Here is a 25,757-nt window from a genome sequence, read left to right on the forward strand (position 1 = left end):
ATTCAGCTGGTCAAAACCTACATTCGCCAGAGCGGACCCAAGTTCCGCTGCTGAATAATCCTCCTTATGGCCTAGCCAATAATTAAAATCCCCTACCAGTAAGAAACTCGAGTTAGGCTTTAAAATAGGCAGCAAGTAATTAGACAGCACTAGTGTGAAATCTTCCACCAAAGATGGAGGTCTGTAGATAAGAATACAATTCATAGTGGATTCCGCATTGAGGCCTATTTTGACATGAAGAGACGCAATGTTGTTGGTTCATTGAAAAAAATCCAAAAGTTAGGCCCAATATATAATGGCTTTTCCATCGCAGGCTGCAATATTGAAGTTCAGAGCAAAGTCAGAACTCTGGGCATTATTTTGGACCAAAATCTGAATATGAGGTCACAGATCAGTGGTTTCGTTTTAACATCCACTTATTATATTAAACTAATTGCATTAATTCGGCCTTGTATCTCACAAAAGAACGCTGAGACAATTGCTAGCGCTATTATCAGTTAAAAAATCGACTATTGTTGCAGTCTGCTTATCCGCAACCCTCAAGCAGAGTTCAACCTTCTTCAGGTGATACAAAACAGTGCTGTAAGGGTGGTCACCGGGCTGAAATGGAGTGACCATATTTCTGAGGCAAGGCAAGGCCTGCATTGGCTGCCAATAAGCGCCAGAATCCAGTTTCGGCTATTACTGATCAAACAAAAATGCTGATTGGAACTCGTACTGAAAGGGGCCACTAGGGGTCCCTCGCGTTATGGAAACAAGGCAAGTCACCACACACGATAGATATGCCAGACACGAGGTTGACTTCCCAAAGCTAGGGTTTATTGCAAAGCAAAAGAGTCTCAGTTGGCCAACTCGGTCTCACGCCCCACGGCGTGTATCTCTAGACCTCGAGGGACGCAAGAGAGCGAATTACATACATCAGTTACATATATACAAAATGCATATCATACAATCAGCTGTGACATGTTTAACACCCCCGTTTATTGGGTTTCTTTGAACTCCGTTTGATGATGGACACTTTCGACGAATATGACATCTTCAAATATCTATTCTAGTAACAATATGCAACTTTGCAAGTGTGGAGACATCTTTTACTTGTTGAACAGAACACAGTGCTTCTGTTCTTGGAAACAAGCTACATACGGGGGAAGAGTCACATTCCAGACCTTGCTATCTATGAGGTGCTATTCGTGTCCTGGGAGCCGACACGCTCTATAGGGCTCGGTAAAGGGGGGCCATAAGAAGAGCATAATTCAAGCCTTTAGCTGCTTTATTCTAACATATTCTACCATATAACGAGACTGGCTGGCAGCTGTGAAATGATTAAATGTCCTGCGGCTCTGCTTCAAGGCTACATTCGGGAGGGAGCCGGGCGTTCCTTCCCGGCGCTGCCTACGTTGTGTTTCAACAAACTCTTATTAGCCTCGCAGCCCTGCGGCCTTGTCCTTTCACGTTCAGACAACAATATTATCAGTCGAGCAGTGTAAGCAGAAAATGTGCTGCGAAGCAATTTGAACAGAAAGCAATGAGCAATTGTTAGAAAACAAAATGGCGATCCTTGTTACATCAAAATGGCCGTTCATTGGTAAACTCGGAAACCTGTATTTCTATCGTATTGTGCATGAGACGGTTGGACCACGGCCACCAAAATACGTTTGCCGTCAATCATGAGAGGTGTCCATTTTTCTAGACTGACAATTCCCTCCTGCCTAAGGGATCGGCTGGTGAGGAGCTCTAAGATCTAATCATTTAAATGTATTAGAGACTCCTTGATGCAATTCTAATACATCTCTTACGGGTGCATTTGCCAATGTCACCCCTAGAGCTTAGAATGCTCTCCCTGATGATCTTAGAGACATAAAGTCAGCTGAAATATTCAAGAAGAAACTTAAAAGATTTCTTACCTGTTAAATCTGTCCCCGAGGAAACGTCTCTATCGACAAATGTTTTTTTGAAACTATTTGAATGCATTGTTTCCCTTTAGCATTGGGTGTTGTTCTTTTATGTGTGTCTTTGTTGGGTCATTGGAGCGCAATACAAATGTATATACAATGCAATACAAAACAATTTGAGTGACACATATTATCCAACAGAGTGCAGTATTATGGAGGATCTGGGCTTGTATGAAGTAGCAGAGCACTACTCTTATCACACTGTAGATTGAACAAGTGAAAAGGGACCTTTCAAGTTACGTGATTGTCCAGGGTGCCTAGTGGGACATGTGAAATCATATCTCATCAACCACATGAAGATGTCTTGTGAAACTGCAGAAAAAAAAAAATTGTTTTACTTTTGTTTCTTGCAGCCATTTTTACTTAGGCGTAGTTAGGAGGTGTTGCTTGATACTTTTTAATCTTATCAAGCCACGTTTGAGAACAAAACAGGGGCTATCTTTTATCCCAAATTTGAAAGTTACTTAGGAATGCTAGAGGAAAATAATTGCCAGGAAGGAAAAGGTGCCATCTGAAATTGCACAGGACACTCCTGAAGGAAGACAAGAGCCTGTTGATAACAGTCAAAATGCTCTTGGAAATCCACCTTTATGCAAAGAGGCTACAATTGTTAATGGAAAAGTGGAACATATGCTGCAATAAGCTAAGGATTCTGAGCTTCAACTTCCTGGTTGAGTAGAGAAACTAAACAATGAGCAAGAAGCAATTTTCAAACAATTTACTGAACGCATTTGCCATTGCCTTGACTATGATAGGAAGGTGTGGTCATTTTAAGATTTTTATCCTTTGTTGTTGTACGTCTTTGTATTTGTATATTTATCACATACTAATCCCTCAGGAACTAGACAGTAGACCCTGTATCTGGGCACAGATTTCAAAATATGAAAACCAGACTATGCAACCATGGAGTATTCAGCAGAAGAGCAGATAGTGTACTTGTCAGTACCAGACCGTGCTTGTATTGATGTGACCTGGTTACAAACACGGTCTGTGGTCAATGTGGTGCTTAGTTCTATTCTACAGTAAGAAATTTGCAATTGTTTGATACTTTTGTCGCAGCGATATAGAGATGACGATACAAACATTAAAACTATGATTTTGATGTTTTTACACAGGTTTATATAGCACAAAGAACATTTGAAACCATTATAGGAGTTGGCTGCGGCGAGAAACAGCATGGCTTCTTTGCAACAGGTCTTTGGTTTCTTTCAAATCAAGATTGCATACGTATCTCAAGAGTGCATATTTCATTTAACTGAAACCAAAATGTAGTGTAGTTTCAGTTTTAAATAAAGATGACATTATTATACTCAATGAACATTGATTTAGACAAAAATCAGTTTTTAAATGTATTTTATTATAGACTGCAATGTAATTAGATAGTCTTTTATAAGCATAATCCACCCATATTTGCTGAAACATGCTTTTTAAATGATGCATCTCTTTTTTGCGCACATTATCTGCTGTACTAATGATGTCACTCATGGTGCCTTAAGTGATGTCATATGTAATATCATCAGTGATGTAATATGTGATGTCATCAGGGTGCTTATGAGCTGCACAATGGGAGCCTAATAATTAAGGTGGTGTACCTGTCGAATTTCAGGGGCTTTGTGTCATTACATCGTCACATTAACATCACTTGAACTAACGCTTTTTTTACTGAATATTTATATACACATTACAGGGCTTGCGGTAGGATAGGGCAATAGGAAGAGCACTTTTCAGGCGGCTTGTAACTTTGCCCCCCTGACGAATCCTCATAAAACTTTGCAAAAAAATGTATATGGCCCCGTCAGATTGATCCTGCGAAGTTTGGTGAGGTCTCATGCAGGGGGGGGCAAAGTTATTAGGGGTTCCAAAATGTGTGTTTTTTCCCATAGATGCAATGGAAATGTAATGTGCTCACGCCTCCAGTCTAAACCGCTGGATGGATTTTCCCCAACATTACGGCAGGAGTGGCAGCTTGGACCCGAAACTGTGCTATTGTAAATTTGGTGTGAATCTGTCCAGTAGTTTTTTTTTTCAAACAACAAAAAAGTAGGTAAAAAGAATTAGTGATATCTGGGTTCAGTCAGCGGACTTGCTTCCCTTTTTGGTCCCCAGACAGGCCTCCAATTGGCTCGGGGGGTGGCATGAGATCCACAGATATCGGACGTGCCCCGCTGATTGGATGGTGAAAAGCATGAGATGCGTCAGATTTTTGGAAACGCCCGCCATGTTGGATTCATGAACTGCGCCAGTTGTCCGTGGTCAGTGTGGTGGGGGAAAAGTATGGAAAACAGATTTGGGGTTATTTGGTGGTGGAAAGAGGGGCTAGGAAGGGTGTGATAGTGGAAAAAAGATGATATGTGGGTATTTTTGTAGGTTAAAAAAGGACGGGCAGGTTTTGTAGCAGTCTGCGGACACTGTGGTAGTTCGCGGGCAGTGCCATGAACAGACAGACAGCTTGGAAAAGACATTTGGGGTTATTTGATGGCTGATGGCTGAAAGAGAGTGTAGAAATGGTAGGAAAATGGAATGAAGGGGATGTGGAGCTTTTTTTATAGGTAAAAAGGGGTTCTGGAAACATGATTTCAATTGCTGGGGTCAGGGTGTGTTTTATTAGTTAACAACGTATGGTACGTACTTGTTATATAGTTAATTGTATGGTGGTGGCTGAGGCTAGTGGCTAGATTCTGTATTAATATGTGTTTAGCAAGTATAGGTAACATAGTAGGAGTATGGCCAGAATCACCATAGTAGTAATATGTGTATAGTAATTATAGGTGATGTATTGGGAGTACAAAGTGTTTGTAATATGTTATGGTATTTGACATTTATATAGCACTCTATATATCATTGGTATGACCACAACATGATTGTGGGTTGAACACCCTCGCGGACAGTAGTCCAGGTCAGTCGAGAGAGAAGGGTATCATAGGGTGCTTGGGTGCACTCATTATGTGAGCAGCTGATGTGATTGCCTGCATCATAACATTAGGTGTGGTGGTATGGAGATCAGTTGAATGTGTGCAGTCTGAAGGTTGGTCTCTGAGACTGCATTCAGGCAGCATTAGGCCTGTGTAGGATGCTTATGTGTGCAGCTAAGCTGATTTTTCATGGGGTATTGCTGCATTCTAAGAGGATGTTGAGCTGTTTGTGGAGTATTGTTCGTATGTGAGCAGCTAGGTCGAAACTGATTGAGGGGTGTAGCTGAGCTCTATTGTCTGTTGGAGTAGAGTAGAGAGTGAGCATAGTGATAGGAGAGGTGAGTGTCTGGAGTGGATGTTTTATTCTTACGAGCCCACTATTCTGGACTACATTCACGCATTTCGCAATGTCTGCGCTCAGAGGGAGATGGTATAGGAGACCATCAGCGAGCGGATAGTCAGCAGTCATATATCTAGCACGATAAGGATGTCAGTTCCTGATTCTGTCTTGGTGACTTATTAGTTGTTTTCAGTGTTGTCATTGTACAGTATCTCCTCGAACATTTGTCCGCAGGTTGTGATTACTTTCCAATGTGATGTCATTGAAGTCCTGGTCCATGGTGTTGCAGGGTGTCTACGGACTTAGATGGTCTTAATCAGGTTTTCTGGACAGGTTTTTAGAGCTTTGTGGAAGGCCATGTAGTCTTGGGTGTGTCAAATGTGTGGGGGAGTGAGTTCCACAGAGTTGGAGCTTAGGTTGAGAAGGCAGATCCTCCAATCCTGACTGAATTGGAGGTTGGAATCACTAGTAAGAGGGCAGTGCTTGATCTTAGGATGCGTGATGGGAGGTATGGTTTAATCTTCTCTTGTAGGTACATTGGGCGTGCTTGTGCACTGCTCGGTTGGTAAGGCATAGGGTTTTGAATGTGGCTTTCCATCTGACAGGGAGCGAGTGGAGGGTGTGGAGAGTGGGGGAGGGGTGGTCTCTTTGCCCAAAGGCGAGAAGGAGTTTGACGGCAGCGGTTTGGGCTCTTTGGAGTTTGTTAAGCTGGTATGCCTGTGCTCTCAAGTATAAGGTTGGCATAATCCAGTCTTGACATAACAATGGACATAACAGCAGCAAGTCTGTTGGGTTAGGTGAGGTAAGGGAAAATGCATCTAAGGAGTATGAAGTGTTAGGATTTTTATACATTATTCATCTGACGGGAGAGGGTTAGACCAGAGTCCATAGTGCAGCCAAGGTTTTAAACTATTATGGAGGGGGGCACCAAAGAGGGGAGGCTATGAGAGTGGCTGTTGAAGAAGGGCAGTATTGCCACACACCATGATTTCAGTTTTATCTGTATTCAGAAGGAGGTGGTCTCTTGTCATCCATCGTTCTATATCACTGAGGCAAGCATCAGGGTCGGGTGTGGGTTGTTTGTTTTGGGAATTCTTAGGATCATTTGGGTATCATCGGCGTAGTTGTAACAGGAGAGGTTGCACGCACGGTTGATTCCTGGTAGAGTGGTCAGATAGAGGTTGAAAAGGAGAGCAGAGAGGCAAGTGCTTTGGGGTAATGGAGTGTTCACAGTGCAAGTAGTTGAGACAAAAGGGTAGAGAAAGGGGATTTGTTTCCTGTTGCTGAGGAAGGAGGCAATCCATTTTAGTGCCTAGCCATGGATTTGTAGTGAGTGCAGGCAGTCAAGGAGGATAGAATGGTTAACGGTGTCGAAGGCTGCTCACAGATCAAACTGACAGATCAAGTGTATCAGCACTGCACAACCCTCAAAGGCTGCCGTGACCTTGAGATCATCCCAGATTGAGATCAGAGTGGTTTCTGTTCCATGGCGTGGCCTAAAGCCTGATTGTGCGGGTCGAGTAGATTGTTGGAATCTACAAAGTGGTTGAGTTGGGAGTGTTAAGGTGGATTTCTGAACTCTGACCTGGAGGGGCAGAGGTTCAGAAGGCCAGCCTAGTTTCTTGGAACAGGGTAAACTCTGGACAAGCCAGACCAATCAGGGTAGCGATGGCGGCAGTCAAGACTAAGTCTCAAGAGGGGTGAGGGTAACTGAAAGACCTCAATGAGCACACAAAGCAAGGACACTTACGGTATGCGGAAGAAAACTTATAGGTGACCCCACATTCCGTCCACATAGCCTGCATATACTTAGTCATAAAGTTGCTTCCTCTGTCAGACACAACTTCTTTAGGGAAGCCAACCCTAGTAAAGATGCCAAGTAAAGCTTTTGCAACTGACTTGGCAGTCACAGTTTTCAATGGGATGGCCTCAGGATACCTGGTGGCGTGGTCGAACAGCACCAGGATAAACCTATTGCCTGAGGATGTTTGGAGTTCAAGGGGACCAACAATGTTGATCCCTACCCTCTCAAATGGTACCCCCACAACTGGGAGTGGTACCAATGGAGCTTGGATTGTTGAGCCACTCTTATCAGATAACTGGCAGGAGGCACAACTCCTGCAGTGATTTTCTACTTGCACCCCCATCTTGAGCCAGTAGAAGTTCATGGATAACCTTTGCTTGGTCCTCTTAATACCAAGGTGACCAGCAAGGGGCACTTCATGCGCCAGCTGCAGGAGGAAGGGTCTTACAGCAAGGGGAACCACCAACCTCCTATGGTCTCCTTCTGTAGACTCTGTAGGCTCACTATACAGGAGCCCACCTTCCCAATAAATCTGATGCTTCCCAGGAGGTTCACCCTCAAGCTGGGAGCAAGCCTGTCTCTTTAGGCCTTCCAGAGATGGGCACTCACGTTGGCCTTTACTGAATTCTTCCCTGTCAGGACCACCTTCTACTAACAAATTGTTTAGTTCGGGATGGTCATTGGGGTCAGTATTTCAGGCATCACCACCTCCTCATCAGGTCCGGGTGACAAACTACCTCCACCTCAGTGGTAGGCGAGTTAGGGTGAATATTCCCTCTTTTTGGTTTTTTGACTCCTTTAGCCTTGGGTTTCCCCTTTGGCTGGGGCAGGGCATTGGTCTTGGTCAGTGCTGCCCTTGTTTTAGACCTTGTGCAGGGTCTATCAGCAGTATTTCCCACAAGCCCTAAAGCTCTGAAATCGTTGCCCAACAAGACCTTTTCTGGGACACTCCTCTGAATGCTCACTGGAATCCTGACTGCTGTACCATTGATAGTAAGATTTGCAGGCATTACTGGGAACATGGGAGGTGGGCCGTCAGCCAACTTAGTGGGCATCAGAGTAGCTCTGGAAACTTCTCTGGGTCTACCAAGATAGAATCCACTACAGTCCGACTGCACCCACTATCCCTAAGAGCTGGAGTATCTACTCCATTGATCAGCACACTGAAAGTAGTGTTTGGTGTTTTCTGGAATCCTAGCATAAGCCTCTGAGACTTTAGGCTCCCAGGAACCCAGGGAAATGAAAACTACCTCAGCTTCTATCCCACTGGGAAGGAGTCTGAGGAGAAGGATGCTCCAGTAATCTCTTCTTCCTTGTAGGAGGAGAAGGCCAGATTAGCAGAGTGGACCCCCAAGGTTTTGACCTTACATCTGGGATACCCCTTCACGTGGTCAGTTGCTCCACGAGCGAAACAAGATCCATTGGGTCTGTTCACATAGGGAGGCTTATTATAACCAGAGTTCTGTTTCAGAGGCTGACCTCCACTACCCTGTGAGTTCTCTTGTGTCTTACCCTTATTTTTCTTTTTGTGGCCTTTTAAGAAAGAAGATTTATCAGTTTCCCCACCCTCCTTATCTTTGGACTTTTTCCCTTCCTCCTGCTTACCAGGATGAGTCTTGTTCTTATGGGACACTCGATGTGACACCCATAAATCTGCTACAATGGCTAGCTTCTTAGGATCTATCTCCTTTGAATCTGCCAAGTAGATGCAAGAATATGTTCCAGCATGACAAGACTTATCATACCTTCAAAGGTAGAAACCTTATAACCTTCGACCCAGCCAGTCAAGTTTTTTAAGGATTCAGTTACATAAGATACCCAAGTACCACCTTCTTTTTTCTTATACTCTCTGAATCTTTTTAAGTATTGGGCAGGAGTCTTTCCAAACTTTAAGATGAGAGTTTGCTTCAACATTGCAAAATCTGCTCTCTCAGCTTTCGACATTTCCATAATGGCACTGCAGCCAGAATGGGGCAGTCTGCTAAGTAACCAGGCAATTTTATCAGCATTGTCAACTTGTTGAACTTCACATGCATACTCAAATGTATTCAGCCAGTCCAAAATGTCATTCTGTTCCTCATACACACTGACCAGATCTTTTGGAAACCTTGGATGAGAGGAGGCCCCAGACAAATGTCCAGGACCCTTGGATCCATTGGCAATTTGAAGCTTGGCCAGTTCCAACTGGTGAACCCTGTCTTTCTGTTTTTCTGCCTGCTCTATCTTTAGTTTTGCCATACTGAACTCAAGCTCCTTCTGCCTAAACAGCAGCTCTTGCTTCTTGAATTGAGTGTGGCCTCACCATCAGCACTGGCAGAGGAAACGTTAGGCATTACATCCTCCATGTCTTCATGGTTACCGTGGACCAGTGCAGCGGCAGAACTATCAGTTCTACCAGTGAGAGCAGCCCCACCTCCTTCTGCACTGTCCTCTGAAGCTATAGCACTAAGCTGAGCTTCTTGCCAGGCCATGATTCTTTGGATTATTTCCATTTTTGTGCCTTGAGAGGAGACACCTCTCTCAGCACACATCTTTTTCACTGTTTCGGATTTAGAAGCATTTAAAGTTGACAAGGTACTTGTTTCCATACTGTTAGATAGGACTATGACCTTTAAAAAGTTATCCTACGACAATTCACTCTGTGTCCTGGTAGAAATAACTCGAAATGCCTTCGCTCGTGGGCAACACTGGATTCATTCAGTCCTATCCCACCGCTGTACACTTATTTGTTAAGATGGATTTCTGAACGCTGACTTGGAGGGGCAGAGGTTCAGAAGGCCAGCCTAGTTTCTTGGAACAGAGAAACCTCTGGACAAGCCAGACCAAGCAGGGTAGCGATGGCGGTGGTCAAGACTAAGTCTCAAGAGGGGTGAGGGTGACTGAAAGACCTTAATGAGCACACAAAGCAAGGGCACTTTCAAATTACTCCAGACAGGTGTTATATTAAAAATATAGACACATTTTTTACAAGGCCTTTGTAACATCGACCATAGCAAAGAATCACAATAATACTTAAGTAAACCAACACATCACACTCAATACAATATATATACAAGACCGAGGGGTCTAAGGAGTTAGAAGCACGAAATATGTAGACCACCTAGATGGGGAGGAAAACAGGTAGTGCAAGTAATTGTTAGACCCAGTTCCACATCAGAAATACACCTAACTAGGGGGCAGTCCAAACCCTACGAAGAGAGGAGCCTTATGCTCAAGAGTACATGCACGCGCTTGTGCCAATGGACAAAATAGGGTCACTTCAAGGGTCTGTGACAATTCAGGAAGGTGGATGAAGCGATGAAGAACAAGTCCCCAGTACTCAAGCAAGACCTCCACTTGCAGGCAGAGGCCGAGTGAGAGTGCGAGATGGATCAGCTATTTCGCAACAGCAGTAGAAAAGAAATGGGTTCCTGTGCTAGGGGCCACCGATTGGGGTATGGACTACTCACTGGTCCCCGACGCAGGCAGACGCAGACTTCACCAGTTCAGTTCACGTTGCTGGCAGGTTTGGATGCGATAAGCAGGACGTCTTGACACCCTGGAGATTCCGCGGTAGCAGGATTCAGGGTCTAGGGGGTCAACAATGCAGCAAACGTGCACAGGTCGTTACCACAGCAGGGTAACATGGCAACCGCGTTTACTCTGGTCCGGGCGCACTCATCTCACTTCAGACCTGGGAATGCCAAGTGTACGAAATTCGGTGTGAGGGTGCCGTGGACACAGAGCTAGCAGTAGGCCAAGTTTCGAGGGCTTCCCCGAAACGGCGGCGGTGACAGAGCAAACGTCCTGTGTAAGCTGGTCAGCCACTGGTTGGCCCAGGGACACTTCCAAAGAGGCTTGCTTGCAGAGTTTGATGAAGGTGCCGGCAATAGTTGGTCCCACTATTCCAATGGGTCGAAGCGCCTTCGCAGACCTTCTAGGACGATCAGATGTAGAGGGGTCTCGCAGGACGACAGCGGGCTCAGGGTGCCAAACCTTCCAGCGGGTCACCAGCGGTTCCTCCACTCAGCTTCTTGTTGCAGGATACTTGGCTCCTTATCGCTTGTTCGGTGTGAACTCAGGAGACCGACTTGTTTTCGGCCTCCTCTTATCCAAAGTTCCCTTCGCGCCAAAACGGAGAGGACCCAATGAGAGATCTGCTCACAAACACTCACTCCATATGTGGACCAATCAGGAACCACGGTGGTCCCAGGCATTCAGGACACTCAAGACTCTCTGGCACCCATGATGTGTATTGGGAACAGACATCCCAGCCCGCATCCTGGAGGCACACACACAAGGTATGCAGAAGCCCGCAAAAGCGTTGGGTTTCGCGGGAAAGTGCATGACCAAATAAGGACTGACCCGGGTCGGCTCGACCTGGGGAAGGTGAAGGGGCAAGATGGCCAAATGACAGGATAAAGAACCTCGTGGCATGGCCATTTTGGAGCCAGGCCACCTTAACGTGCCAGACGCGGTAAGCGCGGATAACATGGCAAAAAAGGGTTCAAAACATAAGAACAGCGATAGCTGCCACCAGTCCTGTCCGTGACACACCTGCACAGTTCATGATAAGTCCAGCGAGAGTTTCTGGGGCCTTTGGAATGACTAGAGACCCAAGAGTGCAGTACAGTAAGTGCAAGTTAAACCACAAGTATGTGAAGTGTACCAAGGTATATGCTCCTAAACCAGATTCAAAGTGTGACTTAATTATCCTGCAGTTGCAGAAGAGAACTGTATATAAGAACTGCCTTCCGGCTTGCAATGTATCAAAGGGAGGACCTTGGTACACTTCACATACTTGTGGTTTAACTTGAACAAGATTACGCGCCTCAGAGGAAGAGCTATGCTCGAAACACGTGTCAGGCTGTTCATTTCATGAATTAAAAAATATACACTTGTATTTTTGAACAGTCTTGGTATGGAGCAGTTCGACTGTTTACAATTGGCTTAATTACTGTTTTTAGATAAGCCATTTTTGGAAATGAGCAGGCCACCTTAATCTCAAGGGTGACCTGCGCATTTCCACAGGGCAGAGCTGTAGGGAAAATGATGCGCTGGCCAGCCACCTTGAATACGTTTATGTTAGAAACGCTCTCCCAACAATGGTCTACAGGCTCCCCGTGCATTTCACCGTGACTGGTCCTTAAGGGTCCTGCCACTGTAAAATGCAACCCAAAAAAACACATTTCTATCCCATTTGGGGAACAGAGATTCAAGTGAGACAGCTTCTGTCACACTTACATTTTTTTTTAAAGTATTGCATGAGTCAGTAGGGTCAGTAAAGACCCTGTAAAGCAGTGGCACCACTCGTGCACGTCTTTAAAGTAAGCGCATAGAGTGGCCTAAAATTTCTGCACATTTAAAAGCGCATCTTGCTTGTCAATTTGGGATGCACTTTTAAATGCGCAGAAACGCCCCCTGATTTGTGCAAAGGGGTGAAAAAGGACATCTGAATGGGCGCATACAAGAAGCGTCCATTCAGATGTCCTTTCTGGATCGGACTGCTCTTTTTTTTTGCTTAAGTGATGAAATGTGCTTGCGCATTTCATTTCTTGAGTCCAAAAAATAAGAGTTGAGCCCCTTCGCCCCTTGAGTTTTTTATTTTCAAAAACGGACATTTTTGTGGGTGTTTTTCGCGGCATTTTGTGGAATTGCAAAATTGCTATAAGCTGGAGAGTCTGTACAACTAGGATTTAAGTCAATAGGTCTGGGCTAATGTTAATGGCTCAGAGTCTTTGCAGAGGATCACACAGTTCAAAGTAGTTTGCGGTTAAGTCTTTGCCAAGAGTTCAAAATGAAGTTGGTTAAAGGAAAAGTTACTTAAAGGAGAAGAGAAGGACAAGCCTTCAGAGAGGTGAAAGATTTCCTGCGCTTTCACCGCGGTCAGACTGAACGAACGACCAAATTTGCACAGTACCTTTAAAGAAGAAGAATGCTGTAGCTGAGGCCGTTGTTCCTGGCTGTAGCTGAGGCTGTTGTTCCTGGCAGTTCCTGCAGGCTCGCAGTTCATAAAGCTTCCATCATGGTGACAAGAAGGAGGAAGGCTGGAGGGTCCTGCACTGCTCAGGGAAGAAGCCAACAGCGGAGCAAAACAAAGAATAAAAGGTGCGCTTCTTAAAACCCAAACTGGTTCTCTTCCCACTGGCTTTCCAGTCTACTGCAGCGATGAACAGTAACTTCGACCAGGATGAGGACCGGTGTCTGGTGTTTGGCGAGCTGGTTGTTCCCACCAAGCTCAAGGGAATAGGTTCCTTGCAGATCTCCTCTGTCGTTGAAGTTTCAGTTCAGGCTTCACCGATTGTGTCCAGTAGTTGCAGCAGTCGAATTCCTTCAGCTTCTCTTTGGTTCTCTCGTTCCAGTGGCGACTCTGCCTTCCAGTCCCAGAGACTGGCTTTTTATGCACCAAATCCCCCATTCACCCAGTCTGGCTGTCAATCACACAGCAGGGAGGCTGTCTTGGCAGGGTAGCCACCTAGCCAATCAAACAAAGTGTGTGACTTGGGTCTCCAAGGAGACCCTGTGCAGGGAGCCTCAAAACTCTCCCTCACATCCTGTCCACCTAGACACTCAGGTGCCTAAGGAGGGCTTTTGTGCAGAAGCCCATCAAAGGACTGTGAACAAAGGAATCAAACTTGGTTTGGCGCGCAGAGTAAAACACTAGAAAGATCTTTACAAAAAGATATGGCAAAAAAACACGACCGGAACCAAGTTAAAATAAAAGTGGATTACCGGGTTTGAGTTTGAGGCTACCACCATATCCTCAAATGGTACCAAAGGCTATTTTCATAGTCTGCGGTAGAATAAAAATGGTAGATACCAGCCAAATCTTAGAGAAAGGGGAACATACTGATGTTCCATGAGAATCAGACAAAAGGGGATAACTATTAACCCTTCCAGTACTCTATTGGAAGATAGGGTTTACTGGGTCTGTAAATATAAAAAGACTAGTAAAGTCAATGGTAACTTTATATGTTCTGGGAGACAGTAGTCAGTCCCAGAAAATGGAGTTTAAAGTGGGAAGTCTGAAAAGACAACCCTGTGTCACTGCACTAAAGGTGCTGGGTGACACACAGTAAAACGATGATGCCTATGGGGTGGGTGAGATTCCATAGTCCATGAGCATATAAGTAAAACACATTGAAAATGAAAAGTTCAAACCCCAAAAATATAGCAAAAGAGCTGGAGGGCTCTAAGGTAGAGGGATTTTAGCACTTGTGTGAGAAATATCCCTAACACAGCCTGTAAGCTTTTTGGTACTTTCTGCCTTGTACCTTAGAAGCATTAGCATGACATATTGGTTATGTGAGTTTATTTGTATGGTGGAATGATTGTCTGAATTGCAAAAAGGGCATAATATGCCATGATTTGCATGTTGCAGAAGCTGGTGAAATAGAATGGATTCATAATGTGGTATGGATACATATAGAAATCGTTAATTAGGGATGTGCTCTTGTGAAACATGGTTGCAGGGAGTGCATGTATGTTTCCAGGTGTATGAAATTTGGAAGATGTCATTCATAGTGATGTTTTTGGTTTCCAGTGCTTGCAGTAAGTACATTAGGAATTCTTGTGGATCGTCCTGTTTGTTTATGGTACATTTTATCAGTTCTTCACAGTATTCTTACTGTTGCTTTATGCCTGAGACACTATAAGTGTTGTCAGGATTGTTTGTGGCATTTCTATGAAAGACAAGCATTTGCAAACACAACTGGTCCGAGTCGTTTAAGTAAATAATGTGAATAATTGGTGACAATTGAAAGGGCAAATTCATTGTTACATTAGCATAACAATTTACTCCATTTGTGTTATTGAATTGAAATGGGCCAGAGAGTTCTGTTTGTGGATCGCAGAACACAGGTACTGTCAATACGTTGAATGAAAAGGTACTTTATAAATGAAAACAATGCAAATAAAAGAAATGGAATTATTGCCTTCATTCCAGTAATTTATGTCTGTATTTTTTACAAAGGTGGTGTCGGTTATGGCACGTTTACATGGCGGATTCATGGAAGACTGGGATTTTGCATCCAAAGAGTAATACCTGCATGTGTGGTTCTAGCCATTATTGATGAATTTGCCAGTGACAGTGGACAATACAGTGGATTGATGCAGCCAGTGGGCCTCATTAGGAGTGTGGCGGCCGCGGAATGAACAGTGCCGGTAAGGGACCGGCACCATTCATTCCGGGCCACCACATTACAAGATCTGCAGCGTCCTGAGCGGGACCCGCTAGCAGACCAGGATGCTAACAACGGGCCCATCACTGACAGGCCCATTGTTAGCATCCTCCCCATTCCCATTGAGCCCTATGGGGTCTCAAAAGGGAATGGGGATGTTCCGGCTCTGGGTCCCGCAAAAGGGATTTACCAGGCCCTCCAAGGTCAGAATGGCCCAGTAAGTCACCTTTTGAGGGACCCGGACCTGTGTTTGGAGGTAGCCATGCCCTAGTTTAGTGCCTGGCTACCTCCAAACTCGTAATGAGGCCCAGTATCTCAACAGCAGCAGTTTACTTTGTAGTGTCATTGATATCCACCTTACCAAACTAAATACAAATATTAAAAATAATTCAAGCTAAACAGTTGTGAGAAAGTTTTATAAGTGCACTACACGTTCAAACATATGAGTATTGTTACATATTGGCATGCAATAACATGTTCATTGGCCTATGGCGTTCACCTCATCGTCATATACCCCCCTCCAGTACCAATGGCAGTTGGCACCTATGTTCGTGCATTCGCAAGGGGACTGGGTGGATGGGGACGATCAAGGTGCAGTACACTATGTGCACCTCAAAGGCATCTTACTCACTGTGACTTTTGGACATGGGTGGAGAGGTTGTCCACCAAGTGGTTGAGAGTGGGTTATGATCGTTGTCGTTGACTCTTCTGACTAAAAGAGTTAGTCACTGACAGTATTGTTTCTGTTACAAATATGTACTCGATCGTGGTGTTTTTTCTCTCCCACGATGTTGGGCAATGTGAGTCAGGGAAGGCCTCGTCCAAGTTATGTAGGTTTCTTTAATCCATCAGCCGCATCCACAGTTTCCCACGCTGCCCAGCAGCAGTTTTGTTTACTTGGCATAGTCGACTCCTGTTCTTGGTGGACAGATAGCGTTGAGGTCGCCACATATCAGAAAGTGCTGTGCCAAAAGGGCGGCGAGGGACTCATCTATTGCATCTTCTACCATACCCAAGTAATCTGTTGTATCCATGCAGGCCAGGTTCCAGTATGTGTTTGCTATTATTAATGTTGTTTTTTCATATGTGGCCTTCTTCTTTCCTTGGTATGTCCATGATGCTTTGACCATCAAAATGGCTTGGTTGCTAATCAGTGTCTGTTCCAGTTGGAACCCACATCCATTCTTACAGGCTATCAACAGTCCAGATGAAGGCCGTCCTAACAGGCCTTTTTTTGCTGGAGCCAGCACTAACTCATACCCTTGCATTGAAGGGTGCTCTGTCAGCCAGGTCTCCTGAAGGGATATTATGTCGAAGGTCCCGATGTCCATGTCACCGGGAGTTTGCAGGTGAGAATGCCCTCTCGTGTTCCATGAGCACATCCTAATGGTTTGACCAATATGGTCAAGGTCTGTGGATTGCTACTTTTGTTTCTGTGACATTAGGGCTTTTGGCAGCCAAGACACCATCCCTTGCATTGGCGCACATTTCTTTGATGCTTCACTCTCTGTTTTCTGATTTGGTACCATTTGTTAGATGGATCTAGTGATGGTATAGTCTCTTTTTGAGTTGCTTCCTTTTCCAGGCCTGCTGTTGTCGTTTCATTGGTTATTTGTAGACAAACTTGTCAGGACCGGCTCTCGTTCCTTATTTTTTTACATGGTGTGGTTGTTATTTATCTTCTTATGTTCTGGTGACCTACCACTTTCCTTTTCCACCTTGCTGTGGTTTTGGTTGTCACGTCCCCCTGAGGCTGGATATCTCGTGAGGGTGTTCGCTAGAGCTGTGGCTGCATGGCCCCTGCCACTTATTTTCATTGTGACTAGCGGGTCACTTTGTCATATACACTTAGCTCATATCCTGTCCCTAGTAATTCATTTACATTGTCTTTGATGGTAGACTTTAATGTTTTTGAAGCAATATGTAAGTGAGTTCTTGCTTTCCTGTATTTGTGGCTGGGCTCCACCACTAGGAGATCTTCTGACTTAATATGACGCATGTTTAAAGAGTGTTATCCTGTCATTGTTTTCTTCAGATTGCGTCAGATTGATTATCCATTGATTATCCATTTAGCCTGCTCCCATTTTCTTGATTTTCGTTATAGATTTGGGTTCTAAATCTATAGTGCAGGCCCGTCTCTCTAGTTTTTCTAAGTGTATAACCGGAAGCCGACTCGTTCTCATTGCTCATCTCAGTCTTATCTTTGCTGTAGTTACTAGGAGGTGATGGGCTATATGAGCTATCTCTTTTGCCAAGTCGGTCTTTGTGCTTTGGAGGAGTTTCGTATCTCTGTCTTATCTTAGTTTTTTTCTCTTGGGTGGTCGTGGTGACTTGGCGAATTACGTTGTTTCTCCCTACCAGCTCTTGTAATGGCCTGTTCGTCGAGTGCCCTCTTTGTTTCTCTTTCGGTTACTTTTTCAGTTTCTTACGACAGAGGTTTTTGGTTTACCTGCCTCGGAGTTTTTTGGTTCCAGTTTACTCTTGTGCCTTTAGCGACCCACTCTTAGAAATAACTAGTGTTTCCTGGCAATCTGCCGTACAATTGGCTCTGTGTAATTTTTCTGGGCTTCCACTTCATCCCCTTATGGTTTCAGTGGCCAGTTGCGCAGTAGGTCCGTCACTGTCTGGTTTGTTGACTGTTAAGTCGATCGTTGCAATAGTTTGTGTTCATATCGTATAGCAGACCACTCCCTGTTTCTTAGCCTTTTGTGGCTCTTGGGGGTTGGTGAGCAGCTGTTCCTGGCAGGATTCCGAGGTCTTTGGTCTTGATTCCAGTGGCATAATGTAAGCTTCCAGGAAGATAACCTTGCTGGATTGGAGGTCTCCTCGCTGGGGAATCAGTTTGAGATGTTGTCAGACTTGAACGGTGGAGTTTGGCAAGCCGATTTGTGTCCAGAGAGCATCTTCTGTTCCTAGTCGCATCCGGAGAGGACGGGAGGTGGTCAATCCCCCAAGAGCTTTGATGAGGATTCTAGGGTCGCCCCGTACTTTCATTAGTGCAGTTAATGAGTTATCTGGGTTTGTGTTGTGGTCCAACTCTCTCAGCTGTGGTGCAAATGGGGGGGGGAGCCTCTTTTCTTAGACTCAGTCATGAGGGAGGTATTTTTAGGTATATCGTTATCGGCGTCTGGCGACAAGTCCTGCTCCATCTGGGGCGACAATGATTTTTCTTCAGTTGTAGCCACTAAGTCAGGTCTCCCAAGATCATTCCCCTCATTCAGATCTGGCTGTTTATTTGGCAAGAAATGTGAGTCGTTTATTTCTACCAGTGCCTTTGTTAGAGACGGGGGTGGATTGGGAGCCATTTCCCCCCTCTGTTGTGGTTCTTATCGGCTTGTCGCACACTCCCTTTCTTCAGAGCACGGGAGCGGTGTTGAGTTCTGCAGGTTAGTTGAGTTAAGGTCCAGCCTATGTTGGTTCGAGAAAGGTAGACATTCTCTGATGGCTTTGAATATTTCCGTATCGGATAGCTCAAATGAACGATGTCTATTCTCCAATCTGGAGCTTGTTTGTGCATGAAAGTAATTTGTCACAAAGTTCCTTGGAGGTAGCTCCTCAGTTCTTTTTGCCTGCTTTTCAGCGGCAAAAGACGTGGCCATGTTTGTTACCACTGTTTTTTTAGCGCACTGGGCATTCATCTTAAGGTTGTTTTTTCGTGTGTTTTTCATGGTATACCTTAGCGTTTTCTTTGTTTTCAAAGATACTGAGTCAGGTAATCTTTGTCTTTTCTTCAGATTCTGAGCTATGGTGGCAGCCTTGGAGGCTGATACTCTGTCCAGCTCTCCTGTGTTGTTCAACGCCAAGGGGCCAAGGCCAGCTCCTGCTGGGCGTCCGGTGCGGGCTCCTCGCTCCCAGCTGCTTCCTCCTCCAGTAAATCATTGGCGAGTTCATCCTCATCCTCTTGGCTCTGCCCACACCCCGGACCCCCCCTACTTCCCACACGGGCGGCGGCCCCCCTCCGAGAACCGCCGGCGTATGCTTGGGTCGCGTGAGTGCTCCGTGCAGGGTGGGTCCAAGTCGAGGGCCCGAGGTGGCTGCAGCAGGCCTGACGGCAAGGTAAGTGAAAACTGGCTTTTCTGTTGCTCCTTGTTTTCCCCCGACGGCGGAGGTGGATCTTGGGTGCCGCTTACTGGCCCAACTGTGTATAAAGGTGATAGAAGTGGTGGAACTGGGTCAGCCTTGTTGGAATTACTGAGGGCAAGTCTGGCGTATTTGCAAGCACATCCGAGTGAACAGTGGGTGTATGTACATGCGGCCGAGAGCTTCTTAGTCGGCGTCCTTCTTCGTCTTCTTTGGACGGCGCATTTAGGTCCACTGGCCTGGTGCCCCTGGCAGTCCTGACAGCCATGACTGCAGGACTGCCACTCATCGTCCACTCCGCGGCTGCTCCGCGGCTGGGAGCTGGTTTTATGCTGAGGGTCCTCCCACAAGCACACAGTAACAATGGAGATGAAAGACAGACCCCAAAGTCAGGTCGACAGCATTTCATGCTCAGCTCAGCTGCAGGACTGCCACTCGTCGTCCACCCCACGGCCGCTCCACAGGTGGGAGCTGTTTTTATGCTGTGGGTAATCCCACAAGCACACAGTAACAAGGGATATGAAATACAGACTCCAAAGGCAGGTCCACAGCGGTTCGTGCTCAGCTCAGCTGCAAGACTGCCACTCGTCGTCCACTCCTTAATAATTATCAACAACAGATCTGTGACAACGATCATCTGGGACAATCGCCAGAGAGCAATCTGTCCTTTTGCAGTTGCAGTAACAAGCAGCATCATGGGAGCGTATAGCTTCTAGAAACATGTGGTTGTGAAAGTATTGCATTTATTTCATTTTTAAAGCACTAATTTCTCCTCTGTAATGGAGCGCCATGTGTGTAGATTACTCGTTGGTCATGGAAGATCATTTTTGGTGAAGAACGCGAAGACTTGCATTAATCGATCGATGATCGGATTTGACATTAAAAGATCACCATTGAAAGTTACACTATTAATGAGAACAATGTGAAGTTCGGTAGCTATGAACTGTGTCTGAAAAAGTTAACCAAGTTTTCGTGGACTTAAATGTTTTCATCATTGAGTCAAAATGAAAAGTTCTTGTTAAGGTCCCGACTATTGCGGTATTCTTCAAAATAAAATGTTTCTATCATTTTGGTAAAAAGAAAGAAAAGTTTTTCATTTGTTGTGGATGTGTGTGTTTAAGTTCCTCATTCTGCGTTAGAAAATCTTATGACCTTTGTGATGACAGGGTACGTTTTGCTACGCTGCTCACTAATGTCATTGAAATAGGTGGAGCTCATCCTGAGCGTATAGAGATGTTAGCGCTAGGGTCGGGCAAACGTAATCAGTCCCGCTATGGCCTTTGAAGTTAGGGCGATAGAATTTTATTGAGTCTATCTACTTAATTGGGAAATGTAAAGTAGATGGAATCTATAAGATATTTTTTTTTTAGTTCTATTTTTTAACTGTGAAATGTGGTTCCTAAAGGGACCTTATTTTGTTTTGTTTAATTTATTTTTTTGCAGCTGAGGTCAGAAAGTAAGGTGGGGAAGAAAACTAGGGTAGAGGCATCAACCACAAATATGGAGGGGCGGGTGGACAGGGGTAGATGTTGCATGTGTGTTACATCTAAGGTACGGGCAGTGTTTCTCATGCTCTTTGATTACAGCTTCAAAAGAACTTCAAAATTGCTCCCCCCATGCAGAGTGGTGTGTTGCAGTATATACAGAGTACTGTTGTCGTCAAAAGATATGGATCAACAGAATATTTTATCATATATTTTATTTATTTTTATTTTATTTTGTGGAGAAACCCTCCACAGGAGCAGGAGCTTGATAGCCCCGTCATGTGCTGCAGGAGCAGTACCCTCTTCCCGAGCCGAGATGCAGAGGTAAGCCTTAGGCATATTTGCAGCTGCCTAAGAGCCACTCTGAGCATCCCCGCACTCAGCCTCTTAATTTAGAAATTATTTTGATTCATCCTAACTGCACCACTCTGAGATCAGCCCAAGTACAGAGCTGCTGCTGGTCTACATTATTCTGGCCGTGAATTATTGTCACGTTCGAATTTCCATTGAGGTGCATGATTTTAAGATGGCTGCCGCACGAGGGCACTCCGTGCCTGACCCTGCCGGCATCGTGTGCCTGTCTGCATGTGCCTGGAGAAGCCAGTGGATTAGCTGAGGCACCTTATCTATTCCTCCACGAATCGCCGGCAGGCGAGAGCCGGCCAACGAGGTAAGGCCTAGAGAGAAGGCCCACCTCTCACTGAGCTGACCAAGCGTGCCGGCGTGCAGAGTCACAAAGCCACTAGCTGTTTCACCTCATCGCCTTGCGAACTGTGAGCAATTTACTACGACCGCCACCCAAAAGTAACACTGATCCTGCCCACTCAGACGAAACTAGCATTGCCCAGAGACCAGTCACACATGTACCTGCCTTAGCATTTCCGTATGCCCGCTCCCGCAACACAAGCGCTTCCCACCTTCCGAACGCCATATGCCTAACTCTTGTGGACTCGCCTGGGACTCCTGCTATCCCCTCTGTGGCGCCGCATATGCCTCTTACTATGAGAACTGGCCCTAGCAAAGCTATAAGACACAAGCTTCTTGTTGCCAACGATTTTGCTTTGTGATGAAAACTACTGTTGCTCAATATAACACGTGTTACCATATATGTATGCTGCATGCTCTTATTGCACTCGTGTCGCAGCATTTCACAATTATTGCACAGCATATCCAACTTTTATGTGAGCCCATGCCTATACAAGAATCTGGTATCTGATCTGGTTAGCCTTGCTTTGTCCTGATTAGCCTTGATTTGTCCTGTTTAGCCTTGCTTTGTCCTGATTAGCCTTGCTTTGTCCAGATTAGCCTTGATTTGTCCTGATTAGCCTTGCTTTGTCCTGATTAGCCTTGATTTGTCCTGATTAGCCTTGATTTGTCCTGATTAGCCTGATTTGTCCTGTAAGGCATTACTGAATGTACTCTGCCTCTCTACTCTAGACCAATTACGTGCATGCAATGCGATCAGGTGCCCTACTGCATTTCCTTTGAATGTATGATGTTATATGCCCAACCTATTAGTAAGCCACCAATCCTACTAACTTGGTATCTGATAGCCTTCATTTGCCCTGATTAGCCTGATTTGTCCTGTAAGCCATTACTGAATGCACTGTGCCTCTCTACTCCAGAACAATTACGTGCATGCAATGCGATCAGGTTCCCTACTGCATTTCCTATGAATGTATGGTGATTTATGCCCAACCTTTTTAGCAAGCTACCCAATGCTGCTAACCCACTTGCACTCACAGTCACCTTAGCCAGACGCCCTTTTATCACTACGTACCTGCCCATACGTGCACACTATGCATCTGCCACCATTCTACACTGTTCTATTAAGAACCATCCTCTACATAATCACCTTACAAGACCTCAACATGCCCCAGCCCACAGTCCAACTAATGCATGTGCTCGCACCTCCCAAGCAGGCTGACATGACCACCAAACCCTGCAGCCTACAACAGAGAAACCTCAAACTCTGCGCCAGACTCCCAAGAATTTATGATCCCCTAACTAATGCCCACCTTACCACTAAACTTCCAAGGGACGCTCAGGCATTACCAACACCTCCTCTAACAAAGATACCAACACCCACTTCAGCTCAACTGCCGACACTTCAGAGATCCTACTACCCCTCTGAAATGTCAACCCAAGGCCCAGCCACTATCTGCTCAACCCACTCAAATTGGCATAAAAGGCGCACTAATAAACGCCCGCTCCATGGTGGCCCACGCCACAGATATAGCTGACCTAATCCACAATGAAAACATCGACCTCCTGGCCATTACTGAATCTTGGCTTCACTCTGCAGCATCCCGGACAATTACACTCTTATAAGACTAGATCGCACCACCTCCAGAGGTAGAGGTCTTGCCATAATTGTTAAGGACAATCTAACCCTAAGACTCTCCACACCCCATAATACAAACTCCTGTGAATCCCTCACCGCCAAACTTACCATCTCCAATACTCAGACTATCACCATTCACTTGATACACAGACCGCCAGGCCCTCTGGGTTCTTTTGAGGAAGACCTTACGAACATACTATCGGACAACCTCAAAACCTCATCACAATGCCTCATTTTAGGAGACTTCAACTTTGGTTTTAGCGACCCCCTAGATCCTAATACCTCACAGATTAACAACTCCTTAGAGGAATTAGGATTCACCCAAAAGGTCACAGGGGCCACTTACATTAAAGGAAGGACCTTTGATTGGATTGCTGAACATAATTGCCCAACTACTGTCACTTCTGTACTGCCTCAGCCCTGGTTTGACTATATCCTGTTATCCTTCACGCTAGAGGCCACATCTCCCACGAGTACCGGTAGCATAGCACCCGCTGTTAGAAATAAAAGAAATATTACTCCCGAAAAACTTATCCTCCTTATTCTTCCCACACTGAACTCTATCTCAGACCAGTCCGACCCTTCAACCATGGTAGACATGTACAATAAAGTGATGCTTGCATCTCTAGACGTTATAGGACCACTGAAAATTAGAAAGAGTAAACCCTGTCAACATTTAAACACATGGTTTTCGCCCCATCTGAAAGCAATTAGACAAGAGAAACGTCTAAGTGAAAAAATCTGGAGATTAGACCCTTCAGATCTCAGTAAGCAGAACATGAATTAACTAGTCGTTCTTTATAAAAAAGAAATCCTCCTAGCCAAACAAACATCTTACAACCTTCGAATCTCCCAAGCCAAATCGAATACTAAAGAACTGTTTGCTATCCTCAAAGAGGTAGAATCACCAATTTAAGTCCCTGACTCTTGTCTAAAGGACAAAAATTGGTGCACGAGCATACAAAATGCCCTTGTAAATAAGATAACAACTCTTCAGGCAACGATTAACAATAAAAAAGACATTCTCAATGCCTCTAAGACTTGCACTAATGTCACACCAGCACCTCAGACCATCCCGATTCCACCAACACCACCGACTACCTGTTTCTATGTTCACAAAGTATCTATCAAAAAAGTTAAAAAAGTTATCCTCACCCTCAAACCGTCTAATTGTCATGGTGACCCATGCCCAGCTCAAATCATAAAATATGCTGCCTGTGAACTTTCCCCTTTCATCACAAAACTTTAAAACGCTTCCTTCACATCACGCACCATGCCTAACAACCTGAAACACTCCTGTGTCCTCCCCCTCCTCAATAAACAAACCCTTGTCCGATCCATCCCCACTAACTACCACCCTATCACCACAGTGCCATTCCTACTCAAAATCCTTGATAACATAGCGTATCTGCAACTCCAGCATCATCTGGAACAAAACCACCTTCTAGGAGTTCGACAGTCTGGCTTCAGACCTCAACATGGTACTGACACTGCGCTCATAGACCTCAAGGCACAAATAGACTCACTAAGACACAAAGGCAAGACGGCACTCCTGCTACTCCTTGATCTCTCAGCTGCATTTGACTTGGTAGATCACAAGATTCTCTGCAACCACTTGGATTCCGCAGCTCACTTCTCTCAGGAGGCAGTTGCCTGGATCCAGTCTTTCCTCGATAACAGGACAATGTGAGTTTTCTCTCCTCTAGTAGCCGCTGACTCTGCACCCATATCTTGTGGTGTGCCTCAGGGCTCCTGCGTATCTCCTACTCTGTACAACATCTTCACAAAGCCCCTTTTCGATAATCTAGATGGTCTGGGTATCACCTACACAAATTATGCCGATGATACACAGATCCTCATCCTGTTGACGGGGGATTATGACAAGGATTTTGCCTTTGTGAACAGTGTATACCTCATCATCCAGGCATGGATGTCATCTCACGGTCTATGCCTGAATGATGACAAAACAGAACTCCTCATTCTAGGCACCCCATCTAATATTAATAAATTAGGCCCGAACTACTTATCCTTCAAAATTGACAACAACAACATTACTGTAGCTAAGGCAGTCAAAACCCTTGGCTTCTACATAGACTCCACACTTACCTTCAGAAAACAAGTAAATGCTATGGCCTCGGCCACCTCCTACACCTGCAAGCTAATCAGAGCAGCTATGCAGCTCTCCAGTATACTAAGCTACTCATGCAGAAACATAGGCATTGTGTGCAGCATATATGATGAAGGTACAATATTCATAATGTTGATATATTGAATAATGAAATGATAACTGTTTTCTAATTAGAGTTTTGCGTACTGTGAAATATGTAATAGGTAGCTAATCATACCCACGTATTACATAATTGCATTTTTACAAACAAAACACAAAGAGACAATAACACATGCAAATATGGGTATATAAAGGGAAAGTGAAGTAAGCAAAAAAGCAGAAGTAGTAGTAGAAATAATTCATAACCTAACTGATTATATTTATGTAAATAAATGATTGCTCTGTTTCAAAGCTGCTATTTATCCTATGTACATGTATTACATGATGTGACTGGACCCTAAGGAAAGTACTGTGAGTACAATGTATACACATATGAGCATATACAGGGAAAATACAGTAATAAAAAACAACAGAACTATCAGAAAGTGCTGATAACTCTACTGATTATCTTCATG

The sequence above is a fragment of the Ambystoma mexicanum genome, chromosome 2p (assembly GCF_040938575.1).
Source record: "Ambystoma mexicanum isolate Mex_15411 chromosome 2p, UKY_AmexF1_1, whole genome shotgun sequence".
Classification (NCBI taxonomy): Eukaryota; Metazoa; Chordata; class Amphibia; order Caudata; family Ambystomatidae; genus Ambystoma; species Ambystoma mexicanum.